Source organism: Sapajus apella, unplaced genomic scaffold, assembly GCF_009761245.1.
Source record: "Sapajus apella isolate SASKATOON/1434 unplaced genomic scaffold, GSC_monkey_1.0 scaffold54, whole genome shotgun sequence".
Classification (NCBI taxonomy): Eukaryota; Metazoa; Chordata; class Mammalia; order Primates; family Cebidae; genus Sapajus; species Sapajus apella.
The window spans coordinates 7,646,655-7,672,196 of record NW_022436994.1 but is presented as its reverse complement, the minus strand read 5'-3'; the positions used below and the strand labels follow the sequence as shown (position 1 = coordinate 7,672,196).

Genomic DNA, 25,542 nt, shown 5'->3' with positions numbered 1-25,542 from the left:
AGAGAGAGAGAGAGAGAGAGAGAGAATACAATCTCAGAGGCAAACTGAATGCACTAAAATGTACTGCAGGTTAATTCACACAATCTGTACATGTAAGACTCAAATTAAAGCAGCACAGATGCAATCCTAATAGAATTCATGGGGAAACTGGGGTTAATCGGGGTCCCATTTACTTCAAAAAGTATTCAATAAGCCAGCACCTCAGGGGAGAACAGCAAGGGGTTCGACCAACCATGGTCCTGGGTCTTCCATGAACCCACCGTGATCTGACTATATGTGTCCCACATCTTGACCAGACCACACACATCCAAAATACAGCGACTCCCATCACAATGCGATGCTGGAGTACACTGGCCCAGTTCCTACAAGTGTGCTGTCGCTTCAGACCCTACATCATGCTTAGCATTTTACCGGGAAACACTGGCATGTAACTTAGCATATAAACAAGCATTATGGTAACTCACTGGCAATACAATTTAACTCTCACACTGCACATCATTCCAAGATGACCACCACACAAATACGTGACTGCTCGCTGCTGGCACCACTGTGATGGGGTAGGAGTGTCACTGTCTTTCCGGCAGGGGCCCTGACAGCCGGAGGGAAGGGGGAAAGGGTCTCGGAAAGCACAAGGACTCTGCTGTCCCTGATGGAACCCAAGACCCATTTCCTCAGCTGCAGAGTAAGCAGGGCAGATCAGACAAACCCACCATCTCTTCTCAATCCAATAATCTCTGAATCCAATTCAGCATTATATGCCTTGATATAGTGACTCCAGTGTTCAAACCCCGAAACCATACAAATTGCAACCACTGACAAAAAAAAAAAAAAAACCTTTAAATCAATAGTTATATAATTTCTAAGGTCAAGGCCAATACAGGAAACTGTAATCTATGCTATTACCACATGGAGGCCCGAGAACCTGAGTTGGTTAAGAGTCAGAAAGAGTGTTGAATTGCACAAAGTTGCTTACATGAAGTGTTTGGAAATGCAACTTCCTGTAAAGTACCCCAGCATCACACAGAGAAACTCCTTCCTTAACCTCTGCATTGGGAAGAGGGGCAGGAAGGAGGAACTCAGCCTGTCCCCCAACATAGTCAATTTTCTATGTAAGTCTACACCCTCTTAAAATCGAGGTGAGACCCCGCACGTGTCAGGGCCACCCTCCAGGAACACAGAGAGCTCAACACTCACTCGCATCCCCAGCCCCAGACACGCATCTGTCCACCTCCTGCCTCCAGCCCAGATGTGCAAACCCAGGCCTGGCCACCTCCAAGGCATGTGGTGCTCAGCAGCTTCCATAGCACGACCCTGGAGAGCACTACATGAAGCCCAGCGGAAACCTCAGTAAGCAGACATCACCATCCCTACATTACATGTTACAGGTTGGTAACATAGGGATGGTGATAAGAACATGAGGATTTGGTGGGCAGATGTGTTGGAATCCCACGGTTAAGCTGCAGTAGCACCTTCTGATGCCAGAACTCTGCACTCCTTCCATCTCCTGGCTTTCAGGTGGTCCACACCCCTCCTACACAAGCTGCCCCTGAATCACATGAACATCAGTGAGGATCAAAGTGTGCTTGGGGGAACTGTTCTAGCCCCGTACCCAAGAGGAGAGAGAAACTATGGCCCTTCCGTCACTTCCAAGTCAGCGTCTGAGATGGGACGTGCACTAAAAGCCCCCGAATCATTCAAGGGTTAAATCTGGAACCAAGCAGAGGACATGCCTATGACAGGTCCCCCTGACACACTGGGATAGAACCCCCTCAACTGCTTTGACTTGGACCAAAACGAGAGCCAAGCCCAATACTGAACTGGAAGGGCTGCCAAGAGTTTCTGAAATACCATGCTTGTCAAGAGGAGATTCAGCGATATGATGTCCCTATGAGTCTTTATTTGAAAGTAAAGAATATACCTACACTTGGGTTGCGTAAATCTAAACCCCTGTGTGTGCACCACAATGCATTTCATGACTGAAGGATGACTGAGAAACTAACTTGCTATAGATTTATTAAACCTGGCTCCTTAGAAACCAGAAATGCTGACTTCATACAAGAGGTTTGGAAAACTGTCTCTGCTTGTGGCCACCAGTCCTGCAAATCTATGCTGCAAACTCACTGTCTCTAGGTGTTGTGAAAAGAGAGCTGCCAGCTCATGTCCTCAGAAGCCTACCCAAGCTGTGCTCTCCTCGTGGACCCATCGCCGACGGCAATCAAATCCAAGCCCTTCAAGATTAGAGTTCCCATGAGATAGAAACCCAAGCTGCTTCTTTTGTTCTGTCTGTTTTCCAGGGTGAAAAAAAGCCCAGGCAGCAAATCCTCCCACCCAGCCTCTGCCCAGCCCACGCCTCCCTCACCTGTGTCCCTGTTGGCATACACTTACCACAGCCTTCAACTCCCAACTGTGCTAAGGGAAAGAAGGGAAAAGGGACAAGGCCCAGGCAGAATCTGCGGTTAAGGTTAAACCTGAAAAAAGGAAACCTGAAAAGACCACCGCGTTCCTGGCTGCCTTTTTTTTTTTTTAAATCAAGCTCTCACTCTGTTGCCCAGGAGTCGTGAAGTGTTGTGACCACGTCTCGCTGCAGCCTCTTCTCAATGACCTCTCAGGTTCAGATGATCCTCCCAACTCATCCTCCCAAGTAGCTGGGACTACATATGTGTGCCACAACATTTGGCTAATTTTTTTTTTTCTAGGGACAGGATCTCACCATGTTGCCCAGGCTGGTCTTCAACTCCTGGGCTCAAGTGACCCACCGGCCTCGGACTCTCAGAGTGCTGGGATCACAGGCCTGAGCCTCCGTGCCCGGTCAGGCTGCGTCTCTGGAGTGCAGTGGTGCGATCTTGGCTCACTGCAACCTTCGCCTCCCGGGTTCAAGCAATTCTCCTGCTTCAGCCTCCCAAATAGCTGGGACTACAGGCGCATGCCACCACGCACAGTCAATTTTTGTGTTTTTTAGTAGAGGTGGGGTTTCACCATGTTGGCCAGGATGGTCTCGATCTCTTGACCTCGTGATCCACCTGCCTCGGCCTCCCAAAGTGCTGGGATTACAGGCATGAGCCACTGCAATCCCACTGTAATCCCATTGCGCCCGGCCCTGGCTACTCTTTAGAAGCATTTTCCTTCTACAGGTCTTGCAGCTCAACCTGGCCACATGACAAAGTAGCCCTGTGGGCTCAATGAGGTCACTAAGCTCCCTTTCTCTTCTGGTAAAATGACAGCTGAGGATCGAACACTTGGAGGCCATCCCCGCCTTGGACTCCCTGAGTCAGTGAGGGAAAAGTGAGGAGAAGCATTCCTCAGATAAAGAATTAGATGCACTGTCTGGAGGGTCACTCTTGGTCCACATGTTTGTTTGTTTGGTTTGTCTGTTTTGAGACGGAGCCTTGCTCTGTCACCCAGGCTGGAGTGCTGTGGTGTGATCTCGGCTCACTGCAACCTCCAACTCCTGGGTTCAAGCGATTCTCCTGCCTCAACCTCTGGAATAGCTGGGATTATAGGCATGCACCACCACACCCAACTAATTTTTGCATTTTTAGTAGAGACAGGGTTTCACCATGTTGGACAGGCTGGTCTAAAACTACCAACTGCAAGGGATCCGCCCGTCTTGGCCTCCCAACCACATACTTTTTGAAATTATTAAGGGTCATTTCTTTTGCTAAGAAGGCTATTGCTTTATTACTTAAAACAAACATAGCAATAGCAATTTTGCAGCTGTGGGATAGGAAACCATATGGCTACAGAGAGAGAGAGAGAGGAGAGAGAAAGGAGAGAGAGATAGGACAATGACTTCCTGTTGCCCAGGAGATTTTGGGTCAACACACACTTTGTAGTATTGATGCAGACTGCTATGCACTTCCTAGTGTGTTGCACGCAGCAGGTGAGAGCAGACTAAGTGGCAGAAAGGCAAACACAGCTATTCTGGGAGAAAGCAGACCAGCCGTATGGCAAAGCACACGGGCTTCACATCAGCCTGTCTGGGTCCAAGTTCGGTGTCCACCACTTGGCACCTGCAGCCTTGGAAAAGGTTCTCCGCTCACCTTGGCCTTGTCTTCCTCCTCTTTCCAGGACAGAGCTCCTGTCCCGACCTCAACTTGGGGTTAGCTATCCAAGCATGGCACGCTAGGGCAAATCTGCTTTTCACAGTGATCCTACAGCATGTGGTCCCACAGTGACCCGGCAGTCCTTTGTCACGCAGTGACCCTCCTGCAGGGCACCATCCTGCAGTGCACTATCCTAGCGCATCCTCTTATGCCTTCTCCCTAAAGACCCCACCCTAAAACACAACATCCCACCCCACATCACCCCACCCCACCACGTGCCATTCGCCAAGAGCAGCAGGCAGCTCGAGAACATGTGGTGATGCTTGCTCTAGTATCTCTCTGAGAACGGCACTTTCCACTGTGAACTGAACTGCAGCTCCTTGCTCAGGAGGGCAGGCACAATCAGAAGGAAGACCTGAGCTTCAGAGAGTCTCTCTGTACATCTGGGAGCAGACCCGGGGAAGAGCCAAGCACATCCAGCTAATAAAGGCAGAGAGGACAGCAGGAGGCCGGGGCCCTGGCAGGAGGAGGGGAGGCCAGGGACTGCTGGGACTGAAAGGGCCAGCCTTGGAGATTCCCCAAGGCTACTGCCAAAGCACATTTCCAGAGCAGCCAGCCCTGGAGCTGCTCCCTCGGTTGTCACATCAGCACCATGGCCACCACCTGGGCAGGAGTAAGCACACTCACCACAACAGCCAGCAGCCTCCTCTGCTCTCACCCATCTGCGGGTGAGGGGAAGCAGTCGGGGGACATCCCAGCTTGTTGGATGTTCCTCTCCATAGGTGAGGATCTGGGAGCACCTACTTGACAAGCAGCTTAATTTTGAGACAAGCTTGTAATCAATGAGAGCCAACTCTAGTGGGAATTTGGTTCTTTTTTTTTTTTTTTTTTTTTTTTTGAGACAAAGTCTCACTCTGCCACCCAGGCTGGAATGCAGTGGCATGATCTCAGCTCACTGCAACCACCACTTCCTGGGTTCAAGTGATTCTCCTGCCTCAGTCTCCCGAGTAGCTGGGATTACAGGCACCCACCATCTCACCTGGCTAATTTTTATATTTTTGGTAGAGACGGGGTTTTACCATGTTGACGAGGCTGGCCTCGAACTCCTGACCTCACCGGCCTCCCAGTGCTGGGATTACAGGCATGAGCCACCATACCCAGCCAGAATTTGGTTCTTTTTTAACCTATGTCCTTTGACTGCTTGTTCTAACAAATCAAAAGTTTCCAAAACCTCACAGTATAGTAGTGAAATCTGGTATCAGGCAGACCTGGGTATGTGTCCCAACACCTGCCAGCTGCAGAACCTTGTGCAGGGCATTCATGAGCCTCAGTGAGCCCATCTACTGAATGGGACAATGATGTCTCCCTTGCGAGGCTGTTCATAGAATAAAGACAAAAATGCCCAATGCCTGCCTGAGACTAACAATCCAGCCTTGCTCGCTGCAGATTGTCCCCGGGCCTTGCACTATACGTTGCTGATGCATCCAGAAACTCTCAGAATCCCCAATGCCCAGAGAAGTCACTGCTCGGCATTCAGCACCATGTGCCAGGCATGGGTACAGATCCTGCAGGTGGAAGGAAGAGAAGAGCTCACCTGTAGCAAACCAAGCCTATGCTGTGCAATTGATGCTAATGCAGCATTTCACATGGAGCATCCTCACTGATGTCCCATTGCCATGGGTGAAAGGCAGGTCCTCAGCCTGGTCCTCAGAGCCCTGGGTGAGCCAGCCCCTGCCTCCTCATGGCTCCCTCACTCCCTGTCCCTACCTTACCTGCTCTGCTTCCACCTGCCCCAGGGTCTTTGCACATACCACATACAGCCTAGAATGCTCCCCTTTCATGTTTCCCAGCTTTATCTGGCTAAGTCCTGTGATGTCTCAAGTGGGTGGCTCAGATGGCAACTCCCCAGCAAAGCAACATCTGATCCCCCTACCCCACCTGAGTCAGAGTCAGGGCATCATTAATATGTTCCTTTCTACCTTGGTCTCTTTTCTTTTTTTTTTTTTTTTTTTTTTGGGGAGACAGAGTCTCACTCTGTCGCCCAGGCTGGCATGCAGTGGCGTAATCTTGGCTCACTTCAACCTCCACATCCTAGGTTCAGGTTCAGGTGATTCTCCTGGCTCGGCCTCCCAAATAGGTGGGATTACAGGCGTCCACCACCACAACCGGCTAATTTTTGTATTTTTAGTAGAGAAGGGGTTTCAGAATGTTGGCCAGGCTGGTCTTGAACTCCTGACCTCAGGTGACCCATCCACCTCAGCCTCCCAAAGTGTTGGGATTACAGGTGGTGAGCCACCGCGCCCGGCCCTGGTCTTCTTTACTGTGCTGACGGCAACTGCAGGAAAACAACTAACTGTGAATCCTTGTCTGAGCTCCACAGCCCCCTCCCATGCAGACTCAGCAGAGGCTCTGGCCATTCAGCTTCCAGAGGCATCTCTAGCCCCTCAGACCACACCCTGCACACAGCAGCAACCTAGCACAGCAGTCTAGAGAATGAAGAAAGGAACAGATAAACCACTAACCCCAAAGTGGCTACAGAGTCATCTGGCCACCGGAAGAGGCAGGAGGATTCAACAGACAGCTAGTTAGCTTTAGTTGTGAGTTAACAAAAATAAATGTACCCCATCAACTTTCACAGACTTACCTAAAAGAAGAATAAGATGAAAAGCAGTGGCATCTGCTCCTTCGCAAGGTTATAACATGAAATAAATGGGGCCTATTTAGGAAGACGGTGCCCACAGAATAGCAATGTGGTTAAGTATCAGCTTGAGAGAGCTTGGTAAAGGCTCCCAGTGTGTCTTGGATATACGTGACCGTAAACTATGGATTTTTCTCACCCACTGAGCTGAACTCAGTATCCTGTGTCCACTTAAGTACTGAAAACGGCAATGCATATTCTTCAAGTCCTTTCTCATGTAATTCCCAAGACTACCCTTTAAGAAGCAGTCTCATTAGCATCTCTGCCTCCCAAGGAGCAGAGGTGACCATCCCTCTTCCCAGGGGGGCCCTGTCCACCAGCAGAAAGCGGACCTCCACTCTCTGTCAGGCCTCTAGCTACAGCCCAGGTTGGCCAAAGAAGCAGTGACTAACACCAACCCTTGCTGCTGCTTATCCAGGGGCTAAGAAAGGTGCAGGGCAGTGCCAGGATCCCTGAGCCAGGGTAGGTTAAACATGGCACCCCGCTTCTTGCCTCTCATTGTCCTCACTGGCTTTTGGTGAAAAGGAAAAAAAGAGAGCCCTTTTATGCATGTCGTGTTAGAAATCCCAGCAAGGGCCAGGCACGGTGGCTCACACCTGTAATCCCAGCACTTTGGGAGGCCAAAGGTGGGTGGATCACCAGGAGGCCGAGACCATCCTGGCCAACATGGTGAAACCCTATCTCTACTAAAAATATAAAAATTAGTCAGCCGTGGTGGCAGGCGCCTGTAACTCCAACTACTTGGGAGGCTGAGGCAGGAGAATCACTTGGACCCGGGAGACGAAGGCTGCAGTGAGCCGAGATGACGCCACTGCACTTCAGCCTGGGTGACAGAGTGAGACTCTGTGTCAAAAAAAAAAAAAAAAAAAAAAACCAGCAAGGCCAAAATCTGCAGTGAGAATACCAGCTTCCCCGGGTGTCCCCAGGGCCTGTGCACTGTTCCTAGCTGCCTGACCAGCCCTGAAAACTAGCACTGCAAACAGCTCTGTAAAAAGGAGCAAAAGGCCAGGAGCAGTGGCTCACGCCTGTAATCCCAACACTTTAGGAAGTGGAGGCAGGCGGATCACTTGAGACCAGGAGTTCGAGACCAGCCCAGCCAACATGGTGCAACCTCATCTCTACTAAAAACACAAAAAAATTAGCCGGGCGTGGTGGCGTGTGCCTGTAGTCCCAGCTGCTGGGGAGGCTGAGCCAAGAGAATTGCTTGAACCCAGGAGACGGAGGTTGCAGTGAGCCAAGATGGTGCCACTGCATTCCAGCCTGGGCAATAGAGCGAGACTCTGTCTCAAATAAATAAGTAAATAAAAAGGAACAAAAGCCTTTTAAACGGAACTAATCTGCAAGGAGGCAGGACTGTGCAGGGCCTGGTGACGTAAGACAAGGATCACAGCGGCCCGGCTATGTGTAGGGACAATTAAATGGGTTGGCTGAGACACCTCTGCACATTCTGTTTTTGTTTCACCAGGAAAATGGAGAAGAAGCAAATGTAAAATTGTTCTCAAAGGCAACAACCTGAGCAACATTGAGTTGGCAAATTTAAAGGTATTCATTTGTTCATCCTTCATTAATTCCTCCACCACCCAGCACGTACGATTCGGGGGTTCAGTGCACACTCTTTGGAATACAAATGTCTGGCTAGGTGGTCGGCTCTACTGTTCGCGTAAGCCGTTTGACCTTGGAAATGTACTTGCCCTCTGTGTGACTCGGTTACCTCATCTGGAAAAGGGAGATAAAAACAGCATTTTTGGCAGGATTAAATATGGAAACATATACATAGGGCTTAGAACAGTGCCTGGGACCGGGTGCGGTGGCTCACACCTGTAATCCCAGCACCTTGGGAGGTGGAGGAGGGCAGGTCACCTGAGGTCAGGAGTTCAAAACCATCCTGGCCAACATGGTGAAATCCTGCCTCTACTAAAAATACAAAAATTAGCTAGGCATGGTGGCAGGTGCCTGTAATCCCAGCTACCAGGGTGGCTGAGGCAGGAGAATCCCTTGAACCCGGGAGGTGGAGTTTGCAGTGAGCCAAGAGATCACGCCACAGGAATCCAGCCTGGGTCACAGAGTGAGATTCTGTCTCCAAAAAAAACCAGTGCCTGCCAGTAGTAAGTGCCAAATAAATATTAGCTACTTATTCTATCATCTTATTTCTGTGTCAGGCTTGTGTGAGGCACTGGAAATACATTTATCCACAAGTTATGGGGGTTCCCCATAGGCCCCAAAACCAGCTGTGACCAAAATGCCCATTTAACAGTAGGAAAAACAAGGCTCAAAGAGGGTAATTTTCCCAAAGCCACACACCATTAATGGACACTTTTTTCCCTTCCAGAACAAGAATACCAGGAACCAATTCATTATCGGGATTGCCCAACTTGATTTTCTGCTTAATGCTTAAGCAGCAATCATTAGGAACTGCCAGATAAAATACACCCCACGGAGGTTGGGAAACTAAAATACAGTCATCTTGTCATTTTGCCTTCATGTTCAACTAAGAGAAACAACAGACTAAGATTATATCTCTATTTATTTGTAACCAAATAGTCACGGGACCCTGCCTCCCAGGCCAGGAGCTCGGGCTGGTTTGGAAACATATGGAAGGGAGCAGCTCAGAAAGACCAGCAGAAGGAGAGGTAAGCAATGGTCGGGGAGGACACAGCGACAAGAATATTTCCAAAGAAGTTGGAAGCTCCCCTCTGCTCTTCCCACAGATAAATTTCCCAAGAAAAAGCAGGTGGGGCGGACAGTCCTCAGGACCCCAGGTCCCACCGAATATCTGCAGCACGGAGGTGAAAGGGGAAATACAACTTGGAATGCCCCTTCACTGCAAAGCAGCCAGTACCGGAGCCCACAGAGGAGGACGGCCAGGGACAGAAAGTGCCCAGCGCCAGCCCGGCCGAGAGGCGGCACATGGGGAGTTGGGAACTTACTGTGCTGGACCTGGCAGGGGCCACCGGCCAGGGCTGCTTCTCCCTTCCAGAAGCAGCTCCTCCTATGTTTGGCTCCTTCCCCTGCTTTGGTCAGGTACACCCTTCTTCATGCTAATGTCTCAGCAGCTCTGGGCATAAAGGAGGCCAGCAGGTGGAAGAGCCCCTGTGAGTGTGGGAGTCCCCAGGACCACAGCCAGGAGCAGCAGGCAGGTGCACCCAGCCCCACGGTGAGCACGCAGGCACGGAGCTCACAGGACAATGTCTGCCCTGGGCTGAGGGCCAGCCTGCCAAGGGCCTGTGGGACGGGAACAAGAACAGCGTTCTCTGGGAGAGCCTGCTGACCAGGAAGCTGAGCAGCTGTGCCTTCCTGGGGACCAGCCTCTAGGGAGAACCGCCCCCAAAAGGGTGCAGACATGGAGGGCACAGAAGTGGCTTCTCAAAAGGTCCCCCAGGAAAAACAAAACCTACTTCGAGTTGCTGGGAGGGCAGGCTCCTCACCTCTGTTTCCGAGATAAAAGATGCCTGATGCCCACCAGCCTTCCTCCCTCCCTCTTTCCTTCCTCCCCTCACCCCCATCCTCTCCTCTACCACTTCCTTCCTTAGTTCATTTTTGCTCCACTTCGTTCCAAATAGGATTTGAGATGACTCATCGAATGAATTCAACATAATCAAATAAACCTTTTAAAATAAAAACCAAACCAAGAAACGAGCACAAAAGCAGGGTTAAAGACAGGTTGGCCGAGCCAGAGAGAAGGAAAGGTATGCAGTGAAATCTCTGTGCCGGTTCTGAGTTACAAAACAGGAGATGGAGGCTGGCTACATGGCAGATCTTGGTGACACCAGGACTTCAAAGGCCCCCGATCCTCCCGAGGTGGGTTTCATTCTTCACTTAGCACTCAGAGCCGAGAGGAAGGGCAGCCAGCCCGGCTACGTCATGTCCCCAGCTGTCAGACCCACCCGGGCAGCTGTTTAAACGGATCTCACTGATCTCATGACTACACAGTCAGTCACGTCCCTTAAACTGACAGGGACATTGGTGTATACTTTTTTATAATGGTATTTTACATGCACTTACATTGTTTTATTTTTATCAATTATTTCATAACGAAAACATTTCTTCACATAGAAAAGTGCAGCACAGGGAGGGGAGGTGGGGAGGGGTTCACTGGGCCCCCAGCATAACCCTATCAGTGGGCAGGGTGGTCTGGGGGTGCCCGTTCCACTGGAAACCACGTGGTGTCTCCTTCCAGGCTGAACACAAAGTTGGGGGGACAGTTTATAACCAGCCGGGGGTGCATGCTCAGACCAGGCTCAGCTCCACAGGGCGGCCTGTGCTTCCTGCCACCTGCCCACCATTTGGCAGGGGCAGGCAGAGCAGTGACGGCTGGGGTTCAAAATAGGACCACCTGTCCCTGTACTGGCCACGGTCATCAGACCCGAAGACACTAAACAGGACTTGAAGTCCTCTGAGCGTCGGTTTCCACCTCCATGAAACAAGCTAACACCACCACCAGCCTCCCAGGGTCTCCATGGGGACTAAGAAGATGCCGAAAGCCACCAAGAGCAAGCCAGCAACCCTCATCATCAGCCCTGGGGGAGAGAGGTTACATTTTTCATTTCCAGTCCAACTCACGCATTTTACAATGGAGGAAAGGCCATGGGGAGGAGCCTGCTCTGGGGGGCAACAGCTGGGCAGGGTGTAGCGCCCTGACGACAGGCCAGTTTATTCCTTACTTCATGGTGACAGAAAACAAGCCGAGCCCTGAAGAGTCAGCTCTCCCAAAGCACCCTCAACGGGAGTGTCCTCAAATGCAGGCAGCAGCCACCCAGGCAGAGCCAGGCAAGGGGCTCCTACCCATAGGTGAGCAAGTCAGCAAGGGCTGCCTGGGAGGGAACCGCCTTCTCTAGGAGGTGACAACATTATTATTATTTTTTTTTTTTTTGAGACGGAGTTTCGCTCTTGTTACCCAGGCTGGAGTGCAATGGCGCGATCTCGGCTCACCGCAACCTCCACCTCCTGGGTTCAGGCAATTCTCCTGCCTCAGCCTCCTGAGTAGCTGCGATTACAGGCACGCGCCACCATGCCCAGCTAATTTTTTGTATTTTTAGTAGAGACGGGGTTTCACCATGTTGACCAGGATGGTCTCGATCTCTTGACCTTGTGATCCACCCGCCTCGGCCTCCCAAAGTGCTGGGATTACAGGCTTGAGCCACCGCGCACAACATTATTAATGAGTCCATGTTGATGTCAGTCATCCTGGGAGTCTGAAAGCGCTCTGCAGCAGGTGGGCAGTGGGGCTGGTGGTGGTTACATGTGCTGGGTCCACTCTGCAGGGTGCACTGTAGGGCCACGTTCTGTCCTGTTAGCTGTCCCACCCACGCTCGCCCAGACTCCCCTGCAGAGAGCCTGGAAACTAGCCCCTCAGGGCAGAGCACAGGCATCCCATGGACAGTCCCACTGAACTCCTACCATACAGACACCTGGTCCTGTCCACATGGCATGTCGGGGCTGGGGGTGGGGGGACAGACCCACAGATGCTGGCCATCACGGGCCACAGAGATAGGTCCCTGGCCCTGCAGCCAGCTGGTTCCATAGCTCAGCGCTTGCAAGGCTGAGGGAAGAGTCTGAGGCACCCCAGCCTGGCTGGCTCTGATGGGCACAGGGGCTGTCCAGAGAATGCTGAGAGGATGACCCCAACTCAGGCCAGGACCACATCTGCCTCCACCCCCAGAGGGGCACAGTAGGGCTTTTGCTTTAGAATGAAGAGTGAATGAACTGCACCGACAGTGACAGAGCAGCCTTAACCTGGAACTTAGCCTGGAATAATCAGATTCACATGGACGACCCGGGAAAGGACAAGGAGAAAGGGCTCCGAGCAGCCCTGCTTCCCTTACATATCCAGGAATGCAAACAAGCATTTGCAGGAGGGCTAGCCCATTTCAGGCACGGCAGGGAGAATGCAAGGGTGACAGAGAGGAAAGACCAGAATGGACTGAAAACTGGATGGATGAGAATCCTGTCCGGAGGTGCCGGCCAAGTACACATTTAAAACTCATAAAGGAGAGAGAAGGCAGCGCCGGAGGTGGCAGTGATGGGCGGCAGCACCTGGGAGACGAAGAGCTCATCTCCAGCTCTAGAAACAGCAGCCGCTTTGCGGATCCACTGGGGCAGCTCTTGGGATAGGCCAGGAGAGCTGGAAAACGTGATACAAAGTGGGCGCTTGGGGCAGAGGAGGGGCAGGAGGCAAGAATTCCTTCAGAGGACAGAGTCTGGGCAGAGCAATGAAGGAGGCAACTGTGTGTGGTGAGTGGGCAGCCAGAAGTGACATGCCACGCTCACAGGATGCATGAGAAAGAGGCGCAAGCCAGGCTCACGGAGCCCAAACTCCAGGTGTGAATTCATGTCGGTGCAAGTCATCCTTCAGAAGTTTCTGCATACGGGAGTGACACAATTCCAATTGTTTTTAACAGGGTTTAGTGGTAGCAGCAGCAAGATTAATTTAAGGGGCACTGGGCAGTGGACCAGGTAGGTAGAAATGTCAGGCCCAAGAGCAGGCACCTGCTGACCTGGACCTCATCTGTTAGTGGCTCCGGCAGGCTCCAGGAGCCCAGGGTGCAATTCCCAGACATCAGGTAGGAGACTGAAATCAGCAATGGAGGGAGTATTTATACCAAGGAAATCAGCAAACACTGCCGACCAAGCTTTACCTGGAAAGCCTCTATTAAGCATTCACCGGCATCCCCCTGATATTGGTCCTCTAGAAGCCTCAGATTCCCTACCTGGGGAATGGGAGTGGAAATGGCACGTAATGCAGAGTTCTGGGAAGGTCAGGTGAGATAAGTAAGCAAAGTGCTTAATGCAGTGCTTAATACACCACACATGCTCAATGCATGCCAGCTTGCACTAGTATGCTACATTATTACTACAGGGGCGGTCAACCAAGGCCAAGAGGGCATCCATTCAGAATGTGAGGAGTAGGGAGTAGTACTTGCCTTTGTGCCCGGGGAGCCTGGAATGTGCCTCTTGTCCTCTGACAATGGAAAAGAGCCTATCAGGAGACTCGGAGAAGAGGATATAGTGTGAGATACCAAAAAAAAGGAAGTATGTCAGCTCAGACTAACCCTAAAACCTACTGAGACAATGTGTCTCATTCCAAAATCATGTCAAGATGCCACATACACGACGTTTACACTACACAGCAACACGGGCGATCTTACCCCATTCCTCACTGACATGTTCACCTTCTACAGGTGTGGAAATAATGTCCTTGGTATCTGACCTGTCCGAGGGCATCTGCTTAGTCAGCAGAAGCCACATGTGCCCAGGATCAGTGCTCTAGACCAGGGCCCACGGCTCCTCCCCACTCCCACACACACGCCATGGGACGGTCACCTGGGGCTCTGCCAAAGGGCAGCTTCACTAGCTGAGCACAGGGCATCCACTTCCCTTTTAAGCACGGGGACAGATGTGTCCTCTAAAGTCTGAGGCTTCCAACTGGAAGTGCCTCATGAGTCAGAGGCTCATGTTTAGAACGGCTGTGACTCCTGGATGCCCCAATCTTTTTTTCCCCTCCTTTTTATCTCAAGGAGATCAGATGTTCTGTACAAATTGGATTTGAAAATGATAATAAAATAGAATGCAATATAAAACGAGATGAAATAAAATCAGTCTGCACTGGGATGAGCTATGAAAAACGGGGTTGCTCAAGCCATCTCCTATGACCAGAAGCTGACCACAGACAAAGCCTTCTGCATGAGGAACAAGCAGTCCCCCGCTCCACCGTCCCCTTCTGCAGGTGCAGGCTTGCAGCTCAGGAGTTAAACCCCAGGCATGCAGGCTCCAGATGCCCGTGGCTGAAGAGCAGGGCCCCACTGCCCTTGGGAAGCTAGCTCTGAGAACCTGCTTTTTAAATAATGAGTACCACTTACTTTCATTTTTATGATAAAAGTTACTTTGTTATAGAAAATTCAGAAAGTAGATATATACAAAAAGAAGCAGACAGAATCCGCCTCTCCCTCCCTCCCATACCCCAATATAACCAACACTAGCCAAATAGGATGGACCCCTACTGACTTCTTCTACCCACACTTATTTAAATGCCAAATGGTGCTCTATGTCCATATCACTGTATTTTCTTCTGCATCGCAATTCTTAACAGAGGCATGGTACCCAGTTGTCGGGCTGGAACATAATCTCCCGTTAACAGCATGTTTTTTGGTCTCCAATTTTCCACTCTCACAAAGGACGCTATGAGAAACATTCTATAGTTTAAAATGTTAACATTCTCAGTGGCTGCCTCGGGATAAACACCCAGAGAGGCAATGTGCTTTGGGGTCCACATCGCTAGGACTTCCTCTAGAAAGTTCTGTGACTTCCAGGACCACACGCATCACCCCAGAGAAGAGGAAACACACAAAACGTGAAACCCATTTCATCTTTTTCTATTTACACATATTTCATCCCCTTTCCAAAAAAGAAACTGTCTTGTAAAGGGACTTGAAGTGTCTGGATAGTTATGAAACCAATGTCCCAGAGAACAGAGCAGAGGAGAAGACAGCACGTCCAACCCTCTCGGCAAGCACCCCCGTCCCCACCCAGGACAGACTCAGGCCCCAGGTGGACTACACCACTAGGGTGTCCTAGAATGTAAACTCCCCTGCAAAAGAACCACGGCAGGCCTCCACATCCCCGCACAGGCCCAGTGCCTGGCACATGAGAGGTCCCCAGGACATAAACATTTATAAACTGAATGATTAATGAGGGAGGGGCAGGGCAGTGGAAGAGAAGGCTCGTCTATTCCATTATCAAGACCATAACTTCAAGGTTATGATTTGTTACCCCCCTATCTGCCAAAGGCAGTGCCGTCCTCCTCCCCACTGGAGACTGACAGTGCCAGGTACCATCTGTTAGTGGCTGAGATGCATTCCCACAAACATCCATATATTGAAGTCCTTAGTGCCCAGGACCTCAGAGGGTGACAGTTTGAAAGCAGGGTCTTTAAAGAAGTGATTAAGTTAAAATGACACCCATTAGGATGGCCCTAATCCAATATGAGTGGTGTCTTTATAAGAAGAGGAGATTAGGACACAGACACACACAGAAGGATGGTCATGTGAGGATGCAGGGAGAAAACGGCCACCTACAAGCCAATGAGAAAGGCCTCAGGAGAATCCAACCCTGCAGACACCCTGATCTCAGCCTTCCAGCCTCCAGGACCGAGGGTGATAACCACCCACTGCTGTAGCTGCCCAGTGGTGGTGCCTTGTCTTGCAGCTTGAGCTGACTAAATGCCATCTCAAAGCTCTGAAATGCCTGGCGATGTTTGGGAAATACTGCTGTCAGGAGCACCCCTGGCTCCCAGGATGGGCAGATGGCCTAGGGATGCTCACCCACTGCCTGGCGTTCCCCTCACTTCACCCTCTCCTGGCAGGAAGCCAAGCGGAATGTGAACAGCGGCAACAGAGCAAGGAGTGGCACAGGTGTGGGGCCGGAATGGCCCCTAGCCGCACGTGGAAAGGTTGCTTCCTCCTCCTGAATGTATGTTCAATAAAAGGAAGAGGCAGTGGGAGAAAAGTAAAACTGATTAATGTAATTAGGAAGATGGACAATTTGATGGGCATGCCAAAATACTGAAGGAGGAGGAAGAGCAGGAACATTGAAACACGAGATACCCAACTACTTTCAGCCCTTCCTCCACCTAGTAACTTCCAATAAAGCTGAACGAGGATGTTCTCTAAACCACAGAGGTTTTAGGTGCATCCTATAACTTAATATCACAAATCCACAGACACCTCCATGAGAAAATTAATTTGCTGAACAATTAACTTCAAAATTTATTTTCCAGCTCTTAATATGTGTCCAGTCTCACTGGAAATGCTGGAGTTGAAAAAAATGGGAAAGAGCATATTCCCACCTTCGGGAAGCTTACGGTGAGATGAGGGGACACAGGTGGGCATTGAGTGCTGTATGTCGAGGAATGAGTACACTGGAAACTGAGCAGGCTGAGCAAAGCCACGTTCACACGTCTTTTCTGCTTACTGGTTGGAATGAAGCTGCGTCTCCCCCTCCAAGAACCACACAAATGAAGTCACTCAAAAACCACCTCTACAGGCTTCCCACCAACCATGAATCTGCTGTCTCCCTGTTCATTCCGTGAGACAATATGGAATGCATGGCCTGAGTCAGCCAGCTGGGCTCCACAATGCAACACTGGAGAACTGGCTGTTCCTGCTCCCACTGAGGGGTTCAGTCCGCCAAGACTCTTAACAGTGTAAAACTAGAAACTTGATGAAGACTGCAGGGGCGCAGGCCCTTCCTCACCGCCCCTGTCCAGCAACATCATTATTACCACTGAGGAGCCGGGCTCTGCATGTCCACCGCATGCCTGGAGCCATGAGGCTGGGCTCTGTGGTCCTGCACTGTTTCTTCTGTCAATTTAAAAGCTCACCAAACAACCACTGTGTCTGCTCCCAACCCTGCATACGCCAGTTGTACCGGTTATTGTAATTCTGGAGTTTAATAAGATACTGCAGAAACCAATGAAATGTGAGCCCAAAAATTGATCTGTTACTGCTGCGAACACTGAGGTTTTTGAGAGCCTTGTGCGAGGCAGTCACCAAAACTCATCAAGTTTCTGCGAGGCAGCTAGGGCAGTGTCCAGAGGCTTTCTGTGCTCTGATTATTCATAAGAATGTTTAAGCTTTCTTACACTCTGAGGGACCCCAAATGGGAAATTTCAATGGCTCATTGTGGATGTACATTATGTAAAAACAGAACAGGGAACCCCAGACCCTGGAGAGAACCCAAAGACAGGGCGGGATGGTATGTCAAAGACAGGTGGCTACTTTTAGCTCTCTTCAGACACAATGGAATGCTAAAGTGAAAAGTTCAGGGTTCCACAAGTTAACTGATATTTCAGTTCAATAATCACCTGTACATTCTGATCCCTTTAAATGACAAGTTCTGCCTAGATGCGAAGGAAAATGCATAGCAAGTGACATGCAAGCAGCAATCACCCTCCTCATTGTCCCTGTGTTAATACCAATAGCAATCATTGTCACAGCAGGTTATTCGGTTATTCCACATCCACTCTCTTCCCAACACAATGCAACATGATGTGCTTGTATTCTCTCTCCATCCTTACAGCAGCCTGCTGAGCAAGGAACCCTGATCATTGCCACTTTCAAACAGGCATAAGCCACTGCACCTGGCCGAGGTTACGTGTTGATGAAAATGCTGTGACTAGAGCTTGCAGGACCCCTAACCCCGTATTTCTCCTAGAGACAGAAGCTCAGTGTTGGCAGCAACTTTATTGAACACAACTATCTCCAATAAGGAGAATCGACTGTAATTTATTAGGCATTGGCTAGGGTCCATAGTAACACAGCCCCATTGTCAGGCTGTTACTTCATCTAGTTCAAACTCAGGACCAGGACCAGGCTTAGCCACCTGAGGCCATGTGTAGTGAGGGGAGCGCTAGGACACAGGTCAGGTCTGCCTTAGCTTTCACTCCACCATGAGGGACCATCGACTTTCCTACCTCCCTAGAACTCCAGAGCCAAGACTAGTTAGCCCTCTGCCCCAATTCCTCCCCGCTTGCCTTTCTTCTCCCTGCCTCTCCGGTATGCAGGAGAATTGCCTGTCATAGGTTCACAGAAGGCAGCCAGAAAGTGGGCTGGGATCTGTTCTCTCAGACAGTGAAGTCAGGGAAAGAATCATTAAGTGACAACCTCACAATGGCACTGACCTAATATGGACCCCTAATCAATACCTAATCAGTTACAGTTGATTCTCATTTTCGGAGGTAGTCATGTTCTATAAAGTCACTGCCAACACTAATTTGACCAACACTGAGCTTCTGTCTCTAGGAGAAATACAGGGTTCGGGTCCTGCGAGCTCTAGTCACAGCATTTTCATCAACCCATCAACACGTAACCTCGGCCGGGCGCCCTGGCTCACACCTGTAATCTCAGCACTTTGGGAGGCCAAGGCGGGGGGATCACCTGAGGTCAGAAATTTGAGACCAGCCTGGCCAACATGGTGAAACCCCATCTCTACTAAAAATGTAAAACTTAGCCAGGAGTGGTGGTGCCTGCCTGTAGTCCTAGCTACTCAGGAGGCTGAGGCATGAGAATCACTTGAACCCGGGAGGCAGAGGTTTCAGTGAACCGAGATCATGCCACAGCACTCCAGCCTGGGCAACAGAGAGAGACCCTGTCTCAAAAAATAATTTTATATATATATATATATATATATATATATATATATATATATATATATATATTTAATATATATACGCATGTAGGTAGGTATAATTTTGTATGTGTATTTCAAGACACCTAATTTAATAAATACTGTGGATTCATTAACGTGAAACTCTCAGCCATTGGTGCTGTAACTCACACCTGAAGGAAGCCTGTCTAACACACGTGCTTTCTCCGTCAGGCATGGCACAACCTTCTTGTGCATAGAAACACTGGACATCACTTCAGCATTGCACTTGGATTTTATACAGCAAAATCAACAGAAGCACAAATACGGGGAAATGTAGCACTAAATAGACCGTGGAAAGGATGCCTGTCTGCAGTATGAACTGAAAGAAGGAAGAGCTGTGCTTTGTTAGTCTCAGATGGGAACATGCAGGTGGGCAACCTGAATTTTAAGACATTCTGCTATGGCTTCAGATTGCCACAAAACGGTCCTTGGTAGTAATTTTAAGGTTACAAATAAACTCTATCCAGTAGGCTAATTTGCAAATATGGAATCCACAAATAATGAAAATCAACTGTAATTTAATCTTTACATTTGTAGATTTAAAATTGGTAGAAACTTGCCAGTTTCTATTTCTAATCTCCCCACTTAATACACCTTTTAACATTATTAAAAGGGCCATAATCACAGCCTAGTCCACCCATAATTTTTATCTACCTGACTCTAATTCTTTATTCCTAGGATGCCTCATGCTGCTGCAGACAGCAAAGCTTTGGAGGAATCCTTGCTCCTGACAGGGACACTCCATGGTGGCAAGTTCATGCTGCGGACGCCTTCTTCTAAGACATGCACTCCAGCCGGGCACGGTGGCTCACACCTGTAATCTCAGCACTTTGGGAGACAGAGGCAGATGAATCACAAGGTCAGGAGTTCAAGACCATCCTGGTCAACATGGTAAAACTCCGTATCTACTAAAAATACAAAAATTAGCTGGGTGTCTTGGCATGTGCCTATAATCCCAACTACTCGGGAGGCGGAGGCAAGAGAATCGCTTGAACCCAGGAGTCAGAGGTTACAATGAGCCGAGATACTGCCACTGCATTCTAGCCTGGCAACAGATCAAGACTCTGTCTCAAAAAAAAAAAAATATATATATATATATACAGGTATTGATCGACTTACGACCTATGCAACTTACGACCATTCGACTTTACGACCACAATCACTAGCCACGACTGCTCCGCTGTAGATTTTTGGAAACACTACAACATTTTGATGTGTATCAAGAATATCACTACCGCCTGGGAGGCTGTGATGGCAAAGTGCATGAATGGCATTGGAAAAATTGTGTTAAGCGCTATGTTAATGATTTTGACGGATTTGACAGTGAACATGAACTTGAAACGATTCGGGAAAAAATAGTAAAACTCGCTAAAGACCTTTCTTCGGAGTGTGAAATGGAAGATGTTGAAGAGTTGCTAGACAAAGAATCCGGAGAACTTACAAATGAAGAGCTAATCGAACTGGAAGAAGAAAGAGTGGCGGAAGAAGAAAGAAGAGAAGCAGGGAAAGAAGAGGAGGAGCCAGAAAGAAAGTTCACCACCAAGGGATTATCAGACGGTTTATCTTTACTGAATAAACCTCTTATACATTTCGAAGCAACGGACCCAAACATCAAACGATTTGCAAGGATTGAACGGATGGTGCACAATGTGTTTCGTCCGTATCGTGAAATTTATGAAGAAAAAAAGAAACAAACAATTCAGACAAAGCTCACCATGTTTATGAAAAAACCAACTCCGGTAACCCCAACTGCTGCCTCAGATGACGACATCAACGATCCGCAGCCAAGCACCAACGGCCAATAAAATGTTTCGTACATGTTTATATATTTTGATATGTTTTGCAATTGGGAAAATGTTTCCTATGGTATTTTTTACACCCATATTTTGTATTTTTGTATGCACCTGTATTTTGTAATTTTGTATGTTTTGCAAATATTAAACCAGTTGTACTGGTAATGCAGTGTTTTACTTAAACCTGACAAATGTAAAAATAAGAAACAAAATGGTGTAGAGATGATACAAATGGCATAAAATGAACAAAGAAAATTATGATATATAACAATAATGAAAGAAAATTAGGATAAAATATGACTTAAAGATTTTTATAACATCATTTCACAGTACTGTACATATAGCCTACTCAACTTACGACCAAATCACATTATGACCGGTCTGTCGGAACCAATCGTGGTCGTAAGTTGAGCACTAGCTGTATATACATGCACTTTTCTTCCAGATTTATGTTCCCTACCTGAGGATCTCTATGGATCTGGCAATGCCTTGCACTGAGAAGCTTAAAGCATTTTCTAGGCAAACACATTGAGGAAACTGGCGTTAGAATATTTCTGGAGCACATACCACAGAAGCCAGTAGTCATCTGCCCAGGACTGAAAGGAGAAAGGCATAGGGAATGAGTTTCTCGGGTGGAAGGAAATCAGAAACATCAGGTCACCCACACCCCACAGGCTGCCGAGTTCTCAGTAACCCCATGCCCCCAGCCCCCTCAGCACCCCCAGGATTGTTCCAGGTGGCCCCGGGCAGCAGCTCCGCCTCAGCAAGTCCTCGCCTAGAACTGGCTGAACAAACCTCAGCTTGGATCAGAACAAGTATATTAGGAAGAGATTTTGGAGCCCTAAGCCAGAATTTCTGATTCAACATGTCTGAGTGGGGACAGAGTTTGTATTTCTTTCTTTTTTCTTTTATTTTTTTTAAGACGGAATTTCGCTCTTGTTGCCCAGGCTAGAGTGCAATGGTGCAACCTCGGATCACCACAACCTCTGCCTCCCGGGCTCAAGCGATTCTCCTGCCTCAGTCTCCCCAGTAGCTGGGGTTACAGGTGCCTGCCACCACACCCGGCTAATTTTGTAACTTTAGTAGAGACGGGGTTTCACCATGTTGGTCAGGCTGGTCTCGAACTCCCGACCTCAGGTGATTTGCCCGCCTCGGCCTCCCAAAGTGTTGGGATTACAGGCAGGAGCCACTGCGCCTGGCCGAGAGTTTTTATTACTAAGTTCCCAGGTTTATACTGATGCTGCTGGTCTTAGATGTCACTCTGAGATCCACTGACCCAAAATATTTGTGCATCAGTGTGATTTATACTAACAACCTTGTCACAACATAAAACACGGACTTCATTACTACATCCTCTGTGGTCATTTGCACTCAGTCTCCCAATCACCCTAAGAACGAACATCAAAACAAAACTTCCAGCCTCTATTTAAATGGCAGCAATGATGGGGAGCTCAGGACTTCACACAAGTCCAAGTCCATGTTTAACTCTCCTAATTTTCCAAACTGCTTCACTTTATCAAGTCACAATCTGTGCTTACTGACTGCCTGCGCCTTGACCCTATTTCCTTCCATGCACAAGTCCTATCAAGGCTGATCTCCCTGGAGAGAGTTGTATGATTTCCCCAGGGGGAAAAAAAGTAAAAATGCACCTGGCTAGTGTGAAACAACCCTTTATTCAGAATGATTTCTTTAAAGGCTTTATGAAGCAAATGTTGCTATTTTAGAAAGCAGCCTGTGAACTCTGGGCCATGTGTTGACAAACTCAGTGGGTTTTCAGTGAAACATTTCATGAAATAAGACACATTGTAGCGCTGCTGAGGGGCTATCGCCAAGTTGCCAACAGCTCAATGCCACACTGGGACTTGTGGGAAAGTCTTAAGCCATTACGTCATGGAAAATACCTGTGCAAGAGGGGGTAAGGGCAGTGGCTTGGGAAACGTTGGTGTGTCATTTGATTAAAAGTAATAACCAGCCAGCCTGAGCTCTGTTCCTGAACACACCATCTGTACCCTGCACAATACCCCTGTGAAGTAGAGACACATGGATGGGAACCCCAGTTCCCATCACTTGGTTTCCAGTCACCAACTTGTCCCCAGATGATCTGCATCGCTATACCGACACCCCCCAACTGTGCCATTTTAAAGCTAACCCTAGACATCACATCACTTCATCCATAAATGTCTCAGTACATATCTTTAAAAGTCAAAAACATTTTAAAACACAGACCAAACTACCAGTATTGTGAAGGATAATTCCATAAAATATCTAATTCATGTTCAGATTTATCTGCCCCAAGTGTTTTGGGTTTTTTTGGTTCTACTTTTACAGCCTAAGTTACAGTTTGAATTGGGATCTAAATAAAGTCTTACGATGTTTATTTAATATGTCACTTCAGTTCCTGTTTCTTTTTTCTTTCTTCTTTTTGAGACGAAGTCTCACTCTGTCGCTCAGACTGGAGTGCAGTGGTGCAATCTTGGCTTACCGCAACCTCCGCCTCCCAGGTTCAAGTGATTCTCCTCCTCAGCTTCCCAAGTAGTTGGGATTATAGGCGCCCACCACCACGGCTGGTTAATTTTGGTGTTTTTAGTAGAGATGGATTTCACCATGTTGGCCAGGCTGGTCTCTAACTCCTGACCTCAAATGATCCGCCTGCTTCAGCCTCCCAAAGTGCTGGGATTACAGGCGTGAGTCACGGTGCCCAGCCCAGTTCCTTTTTCTTTCTCCTCTTTTGGCAATTTATTGAAAAAGGCTGGGGTTGTTTCTACCCAGTAGAATTCCCTCTGCTCTGGATTTTGCTGAGCCTGGTGGTATGGCTTCACAGATGTCCTGGCCCCTGGACTTCCTGTCAATTGCAGATGGCTCTGAGGCTGGGTCTGATTCTGGTTTGTTTCTGGTGAGGACTTGGCTGGGGGGCACCGTGTACTTCCTGAGAGAAGGCTTACAACCATATGACCCGTGGTCTAACTCTTCTTTTGCGATAGTGGAGGTTACAGAGTACCAGAGCCTAGAGTCAGTCATTTATTAGGGGTTTAGAAAGGGCACCATGCTAACCCTATTTTCAAGGTTTATTAGCTGGAATTCCTCTTTCAATAAAACTTTCCTTCCTCCTTTATTTGGAAACTCAGGGGAGCAGTTCCCAAAGGTTAAATGCTCCATTGCTTCTCTTTATTTACCAAATTTCCCAAGCATCCCCGCAAGGTAACTAGGAGTGCTGTGGCGGTGATGGTGGTGGTGATGGTGTAAACAGTACTTTTTAAAGTCTGATGTATACATTAGAAAATTACACCTGTGTCCAAAGTACAAAGCTAACAGCTATTACAACCTGAATGCAAGCACAGCCTGTCCCTCTGAAGCCCCTCATCTTCCAAGACCCCAAGTTCTCTTCAAATTCTATTATTCTGGAAAGACAAGCCACGCACTACCCCAGGGCCTCAGGACCAGAGAGGACAAAGTGGAGAGTGCTGGCAGTCGTCATGCTGGGAAATGAAGTATTAGTTAAGTGGAGAAAGCTTTCCACTAAAGTAGAAAATACGCATGCAATTAAACATGATTCTCCTTATCTTTCTTTACAATTGAGACTCCAAATATGATAAGGTTTCCGGCAAGGACTTTTTTTTTTTTTTTAAACAAAAAATGTTTCCTAATACTCTCAGGAAAGTGCACATTTTATACAAACCTGTTATAAATGCACCAGGAGAATGAGTTATCACAGTGGCTATGAGGACCAGGAGGCCACGAAGCTTCAGGTCTTGAGGGCACAGCTGCCCTGCTGCTAGCAGGCAGACACCCAGACTTGGGTCCCCAGCAACACACAGCATGAGTGAAGTTTCTGCCCAAAAAGCTCAACATGACTTCAGGAAACCTGAAGGCCTGAGGAAACCGCCACAGTACCTGCTTGGCTAAACAGGGACTACCGAGCCACAGGAGACCAGCTTCATCGCCAAGCAACCCCCACATTTGAAGAGAAGAAAACAGAAGGTTAGAGAGAAGGCCACGTGTAACGGGAGGGGCCTGAGCCTAGGCCCCGGCTCCTGGGCCAACCCAGCTCCTCCCACAGGGTGCTCGCTGTAGTCCAAGTGGATGCAGGCTGGGGATGTTGCTGCATGTGGTTTTCTAGATGAGTATCCCTTTTGCAGGTAAAACACACTCAGGTAACGTAAATGCTGCGCCGATCAACGTCTCCCCTGACCTGGAATCTGCAATGCCTCCTCGTCACACGCCAACTTCTCTCCAACTGGTGACATTTTTTAAAAAATCAGCACTTCAGGAGGCTGAGGCAGGCAGATCACTTGAGGTCAGGAGTTAATGACCAGCCTGGCCGACACAGTAAAACACCATCTCTACTAAAAATACAAAATTTAGGCCGAGTACAGAGGCTCACGCCTATAATCCCAGCACTTTGGGAGGCCGAGGTGGGCGGATCGCCTGAGCTCAGAAGTTCGAGGCTAGCCTGGCCAACATGGTCAAACTCTGTCTCTACTAAAAATTACCCAGGCGTGGTGGCGCATGCATATAATCCCAGCTACTCGGGAGGCCGACGCACAAGAATCACTTGAACCCGGGAGGCAGAGGTTGCAGTAAACCGAGATCATGTCACTGCACTCCAGCCTGGGTGACAAGGCAAAACTCTGTCTCAAAAAAAAAATCAGTTTTTAATGTTCCCCTTCAGTAGTTACTGCTATTCCCCGTAGCAATCACGCATGACCACTGCCTTCAAGGCCCCTCCATATTTAAAATGCATGACTACTGCTGAAAGAAATCAGAGAAAACACAAATAAATGGAAAAACATCCCATGCTCATGAATTG

At 48.7% G+C, this 25,542-nt stretch overlaps 1 protein-coding gene across 15 annotated transcripts in view; it reads right to left on the bottom strand.

The window, feature by feature from the left end:
* TNS3 (tensin 3) overlaps positions 1-25,542 on the bottom strand; it is a 315,320-nt gene that overhangs the window by 167,290 nt on the left and 122,488 nt on the right. Inside the window, exon 1 of one of the 15 annotated variants that reach the window (XM_032244275.1) lies at positions 9,669-11,520. The exons of the other annotated variants lie outside the window; for them this stretch is intronic. The gene's annotated coding sequence lies outside the window, so the exon portion shown is untranslated. Of the gene's footprint in view, positions 1-9,668; positions 11,521-25,542 lie in introns of those variants that run through there. 15 annotated transcript variants of the gene reach the window in all.